At 33.8% G+C, this 7665-nt stretch overlaps 1 pseudogene; it reads right to left on the bottom strand.

Annotated features, from left to right (window-relative positions):
* On the bottom strand, positions 372-1994 carry LOC109332429 (annotated as a pseudogene).

Here is a 7665-nt window from a genome sequence, read left to right as displayed (position 1 = left end):
CAGTTGCAATTTTAAGTTGTTTCATGGTTTACATCAAAAAAACAAAAAATTAAGTTCTGTTACAGTGAAACAGTTCGTCTGTCTAGTAGTACTTGATCATCACTCTCCTTAATCATAATTTCATCTGCCTTCACAATCATAAAAGGAGATTTACACCAACAAATTCCCCGGTTAGACCAAAAAGGTCAATAGTTCGATTAACACTTGTTGAGAAAAACAATCATGCATCCGGAAGTGATTAGTTCTTTACCCATAGGATGAGGAGAATTAGAAATCATTCTTTGCAGCACTATTACTAAATAGTAGAAATAAAAGAAGCTTTCAACATTCTGAATTCAAAACAAACATAATTTGCATAAAAAGTCTAGAGATGCATATTGCATTCGCATATTAAGAATTATCATTTATCATCGTTCACTCCACCTTCATAGATATAATTGTACATAATGAATGGACAGAAAACTTGAAATCCCATTGCCAACTCTCAGCTGTAAACAAGCCCAACAATAATACAAAACAGACACCACGAGGCTTTCACTTGGGGAGGTTAGATGTATGCAACAAGCGAAGATGTGACTTCTGGTCAACAATAATACAAAACTTCAACAACAATTTTTTTTGCTATAGAGAAACAATTCGTCTGTATAATACTTCATCGTCACTCTCCTCTTCATCGTCAGACACTATCACATTCCCTGGTAACTCTAATTTCCTACCCATACAGAATGAAGGACCTGCACTTTCTGTTTCAATGTAATTACCCTGCAACCTCTCTTCAAATCTCTGGTCACTACAATTCAGCATCCAATTCAATGAACACCTTATCCCCTTAGTTTTTAGCCTCTGGTATCTCAGTTTGATCCTGGATTCCAAACTATACAAAAAGTATTCTGGGAACTCCAAAAGCTCCGGTATAGATCTCCCCATCTCACTTTTGAAGAAGTAATAATTTATCTTCACGAGTTCAACTCGCAGTGCTACCAACTGAGGGCACTTGATCACCATACTAGCCACATCATTCGCCGATATTCCCTTTCCAAGAAGAAACTCAACCGGATTCATAATCACATTTTGGTGAAGACTAACCACCTGTGGCATCCTCTCCACCACTCTCGCAAAACCTTCAGGCTCGATCTTAAGCTTCAAACTAAAAAAGTACTGCTGCAAAAACAGCTTCGCCTTAAGCGGCAACCCGATAATCTGAGGATACTAAGCAATAACTGAAGCCAAACATTCCCTCCTCATACCAAAACTAATCAAACAATCCACATTCGGTTTCACAGTCTCTTCAAGATCATAACCAATTATATAAGCTCTCTTCTCCAACATCCTAGCTAAAATCTTCTCCGGTAATCCCAAACTAACCAAGTAATCAACCATAGGCTTTATCACAGTCCCAACTCTCATGCCTAATAAATAAGGGTACTGAGTCACCATTGGACCAATATCTCTAGGATTAACACCAATGCTAACAAGATAAGCCACTAAAGTACCCATAGTACCTTCAAGCTTGAACCCGAAAAGTTCTGGGTACTTTTGCAACACATACCCAATATCATCTTTCTCCACATCAAGCCCCCTAAGGAATCTAACAACAGGAACAAGCTCAACAATCACACTAGCATGCAACACTTGAGGGTAACTCCTTAAAAACTCACCAGCTTGGATCTTGGAATGCCAATTTTTTCTAAGTACCCCAAAACAGGAATTATGTTCTTCCTTACACTGCATCCTAACATCAAAGGGTATTCGTTGATGTCATCAATTGTTAACCCTAATTTCATAAGAAACTCCACACGCTCTCTCATAACTTCAACCGTTGAAGGAAGCTCAAGGTCTTGAAGTTCATCAGGGATGATTCCTAAACCCTTAAGGTAATCAAATACGATCACGCGCGACAACAACTTCTCTTTTCGGCCTTGAATCACGCCCCATGTCACAGTTGGCATCTCATATTCGAGAAATTTTGAAACTTGCGTCGAAAACGGTGCGAATTATGGTGAAACCCTGAATGGGTTTAGGATTTTGGGGGTTTTGGAAAAAGGTTGAATTGAGAATGTGCATTGAGTTGGTGAGGAATTTTGGATTGCGAAATGTTGTGAGTTGAGAAGAAATTGAGGAATTTTCTTCTAATGTACATCGATAGCATTGTACAAGGAGAAGTTGTAAAGGTTTCAAATTTTAACACAGAAATGGAGGTTCGGGTTTATGGTATGGTGAAAACGGTGGTGAAGAAGGAGGGAAATGGTTTAATGAGCTTCTCTTTGTAATTACAATCAATAATATTAAAGGAAAACGAGTATCATTACCTATATTTTAAGATTCATAAGAAATTTGTTGAAAATCATGAGTTTTGAAGTGGTTTTTAACCACATTAATGATGACATTTATGGTGACTTTTGAGTTTGTGAAATGAAAAAATTCAATAGTCTCACATTCCTCGGAGAAGGCAAGTTTGAAGGCTTTTTATAAGCCTTAAGTTTTATCATTGGGGTGTGTCCCAAGGGGTATGGGTTTTGTGAGTGGGTGAGGGATGGGGGATCCGTCGGATGAGGGATCTGTTGGAGACATCATGCTATAAACATATGTTTCCTTCCCTCATTAGAACTCACACCTCAAGTTGAATGTGTTTCCTATCAACTTTTCTTTCTCCCCCTAATACTCCGCCGATACATTTCCGGCAACCTTCGAGAACGGGTAGTCAATATTGTAGGTAAAGAATTAGTACGAGTAGTCATATTGTGTGAATTCGAGAACTAACACTAGTAGTCAATATTGTGGGTGTACTCGAGAACGATTTTTACAGTGCAGTAAGAAATCGTAAAACAGAGAACTGGACTCTTTTATCTTTGGGACGGCGTGGTTGATAGTCTGCTTTCACAATTTTATCAGTACTACGAAATGTCTAAAAGAGACTGACCTGGTCGTGACTCAGCTAGTAAAGATTATCTCGTGCTATTCAGAATTGTTGCGAGCTACGCAAACAACAATAATTTTCACAAATTTCAAAATACCCTTATCTATTTCTTAATTTACATTCCCTTATTTCTCAAAACTAGATCATCTTATTCATAAATAATCTCCTCTCAATCATCTGGAACACAATAGTATTTGAAAGTACATAAAAATATTCATCAATTGTGCTCATTTTATTTGAGATGTGACCTTCACATTGTAAAGTTGACATAACAATCAAGTTATTTTGTTGCACGTGACCTTAAGTTCACAAACTTATTTTTTACCATACCTAGCCTTAAGGTTAAATGCGTTTATTTTCTAAAATAAACATCAAATGTAACCTCAAGGTAAGGTTAAGTATTGTTTTTTTTAAAATATATGCATAACCTTAAGGTCACATATGAGGGTTTTGTTTATCTCTATATGTCCTTAAGGTCACAAGTGGACCTTTTCATGGAAATAATACATTCTTAACTTTAAGGTCATGTTCAAGGTCATTTACTGGGCAAGTTTGTCCAACAAAATCACATTTTATTCTATAATGGGTAATGACCATAAGTTTGTTGGTATATTTTCATGTATAGAAGAAAATTATGAAAGTTATGCACTTGATACGTTAGATATTCTAGTGATAAATATAATAGGGCTTCTGAAATTGATAAGGTTTTTACAAATCATCATGATGTAATCAATTGGGTTCAAGTTGGGTATTCGCAAGGGTTTGTCTTTATTATTTCCAAGTAAGACGACAAGAATGGTAGGAAAGAAAGGGTCCTTCTAACTTGTGAAAAGAGTAGAGTATATAAGCCATAAAAGCCTCAACTTAAGCTTAAGACCTCATCTAAGAAACTTAATTATGCATTTAAATTTGATGCAAAAGAGGTTTCAAAAGGAAAGATAGTTAGTGTCAAGTGTGGGACTCACAATCATGACAAGAAGAAAGTCTTATAGGTCACCAATTTGATGGGATGGTAAATTACGGAAGGCGGAATTAAAAAAATGCAAAGCGCGACACCTAAATTACGGAAGGCAGAATTAAAAAATTTACAAAAAAATTGGTATCATGCAATATAGTACTATGTTTCTTCGTAGTCCCAGTTAACATAAATTGTTGCTTCCAAAAAATAAGGTGGAATTTGAAATAAACATCATGTCCAAAACATGTCACCATAAGAGCGTTCACCCAATGTCTTTCCAAAATCTCTTTGGTGATTTAGCAGAATGTAAAATTGAAAATAAACAGCGGAATTCAAATTCTTATTATAAATGTCACAAAAGAGTAAATGAAATGGAAACGGGTACAAATAATAGTACAAAATCAAATGAAATGGAAGAACATAGGAACCTAGAATATGGGGTTTGCTGTGTGGATGAGAATGAAAAGGAAGCACATAGGAACATGGAATCTGGGGTTTGTTGCATGGAAGAGAATGAAATGGAAGAATGGAAAAGAATTGGAAAGGATGAAGGGTTTAGGTTTTGTAATAGGAAATTGATAGTGTTAATTAAATAAAAACCTTCACTATTTATTTAGTTAATTGTCTGGCCCGTCTGTTTGATTTATTTGTAAAGGTTTCAATAATCTCCACACAAAAACCTCCATAAAATGCAAAATTTGGTGTAGTACGATTTTGAAGCATTAATGATGTTGTAGAAGTACAAGCAAAAATTAACTTGAAGAGAAGACGAGTCTCAATGAATATTAATTTCAAGAAATAGTTCTAGCAACTCTTCAAGTAATATAATAACAATTACATTAAATGTCACATCTACAAAAATAAACAACACTAGAGAACAATATAGAATAATATGAAACATATTCAAAGCTCTCGTTTATTTTGAACATTTTCTTCATTACTTGTATTAATTAGCACTAAGCTAAATTAAACATTTGTGTTAAATCATTTTTAATAAATTTATAGTCTTTCTCTTTCATATTTATTTCACTCACTTAGTATGATTGAAAGACTTGCAAAGTTGCATTGTAAAATATTTTTAACAGAAGCTAATGTTTAGTGTTGAGCCTTGAGAAGGCTAGGTGTGAAACAATACTCAAATTGTTGTCCATGAACAGGTTTGGTGTACAAACAATAAGTTGGATTATAATTCCATCTAAGTGTACCAACGTAAAATGTGTGTCAACTTTCTATGTATAAACTCTTTTTTATTTAAGCTTTTATATTTAACATCACTTCTTGAGTGAGCGCGATTAAAGGTGTTATCTTTAACAACACTTATTGAAGCAAACGTTATTAAATGTGTTATCTTTAACATTACTTAATAAAGCAAGCGTTGTTAAAAATCATACATTCATATATTTAACAACATTTCTTCAGTGAGCATCGTTAAAGGTGTTATCTTTAACCGCGCTTATTGAAGAAAGTGTTGTTAAATATCATACTTCATATATTTAACAACATTTCTTCAATAAGCATTATTAAAGATCATACATTCATTCATGTATTTAATATCACTTCTTCAGTGAGCGTTGTTAAACGCTTGTTTTAGTGAGCAAGAATATTTTCAAATTCAAAAACAAAACCTCACACACAATAATACACATATCACTCAGTTTATTATTTCTCTTACTTTTCTTATTCTCCATGAGTTACATTTCTTTCCTCTTTTGCTTTTGTTAGGTATCAGTGACACAATACACCTAGAAGGGGGTTGAATAGGTGTCGCGATTCCCAAATACCGCTTTTCGCACCAAAGCCCTATTCTGGAAAACGCCCAGTTAATCGATTAACTCACTGGCTTAATCGATTAAATCGAACAAAATAGACAGTTGCTCAATGACTTGATTGCACAGCCACTTACTGATATTATAGAAATGATATAGCAGATATATTTGAATAGAATTAATCACTATATGGCAGAATCACAGTATTCAAATTATCAGCTAAAATAGGCAATTAAAACAACTTCAAAAAGTAAAAGGATAAGGGTAAGAAACAGCCTGCAACAAGGATTTTATACTGGTTCGTTTTACGGTCCACTGCAAAACTACATCCAGTGCTCCCCTTCTGATCTCGGGAGATTTTCTTCACTAAAACTGAAACAAATGTATATTACATACACACTTCCAGTTACAAGCCCTTAGATGCTACCTTCTTGAATTCCTAGAACCCCTACATTGGTTTGACTATTTTAATCGCCTAGGAAAACCTTTCCTACGATCTAGCCCCGACCAAGAGTATGTTCTAAACTCAAGACCTCTAAGTCTTGGTGAAGACTCGCATAATCTCGTTGGTGGTAAGACACCAAGAGACGACTTTCCTTATCACAAATACAACACAAAATCATAGTATTATGAAGCAAAATATGACTCAATTATTAGAATTAAAGACCAACTATAAACCCTATACAAATCTCAGAAATTATCAAGAATATGTATAAGATCAGAATTATGCAGAAACATATAATTTCTACCCTACGAAATCTCTAAAAGAAATGAAAGAATCATGCAAGAAAAGATAGAATGATGAACACATTTAATCACATGCAATTAGATGACATTTTAATCCTTAAGCATGATACTATCTCACACTATCTCACATGCAATTCTCTCTGCCTATATGACATATAATGAGCATGAAAATATGAAACTTAGCAATTCTAAAAATGAATGATTGAATGTGTTAAGCATGGTGTAAAATCACAGTTTATATAGAAAAGTTATTAGACGCTCAGTTAATCGATTAAGTGCCATTTTAATTGATTAAAGGGCTGTTGAGAATAACTGAATTATGTTTTTCAGTTATCTATTAAAACTGATTTCACGTTAATCGATTAACGCCTTGCTTAATCGATTAACTGGCATATTTTCAGCTAAGAGATTAAATGGTAAACTACCTATATGTCATGCTTATCAACTATACATGTTTTACCATTATGTTATGCCTAAGATGCACAAATAACATGTATGATCAATGCATGAACGTATAATAATCTAGATGGCATGTCTCATGTAAATGATATGATAGTTTTTAGGACTTGTGAGATTTGTCTCTAGGTTTACCTAACCTAGACTCAATAACTAAGACATATATCTAATACTACTAATGATTACTCTTTTTATGACTCTAGTCTAGACATGAAGCTCTTGAGTCTTTGGCATGTTGATTTGTTGAGTTATCTTTATGCTTTCACTAAATCCTTGTCTTCATCAAAACATAGGCAAGCTAATAGTGCTATCTTGATACTTTGCACTTTCAATTTTTAGTTTCTCTCTTCAAGCAAATTATCGGTTTTTGGTTTTTCTCTTCAAACATAAGGTAAATCGTTATCTTATTTTAACTGATTTATTTCTTTTTGATTCAGTCTTGATGCTTGCATTTACACCATAAATAACAAGCCTTTGATGCATCTGAATCGTTATTTTTTTAAATAATTAGTTTATTTATGATCAATTTGGTGGAAACATTTCACTAATAATGTGATCTTTATTTGTTGTGAAGTTATGAAACTATGGTGTTCTAGATTTTTGGCTACAATTCAATGGTTTAGAACAAACAGTTTAAGTATAATGGTAAATGTTCTTTCTCAATTGCTGCTAATTTTGTATTTTTTTATAACTTTTGCAATTTATTTAGAGATGTCATTTTTTTTATTTGCATCTTGCATTGATCTTGCAATCTCATTACTCATATGTTATTTTATAATACTGGAATCTGTTCAGGTTGAATTTAGTTGAAGTCGTTGGTG

This window comes from Lupinus angustifolius, chromosome LG18, assembly GCF_001865875.1.
Source record: "Lupinus angustifolius cultivar Tanjil chromosome LG18, LupAngTanjil_v1.0, whole genome shotgun sequence".
NCBI lineage: Eukaryota > Viridiplantae > Streptophyta > Magnoliopsida > Fabales > Fabaceae > Lupinus > Lupinus angustifolius.
Note: the sequence above shows the minus strand (reverse complement) of the source record. Positions and strands in the feature narration are given on the sequence as shown.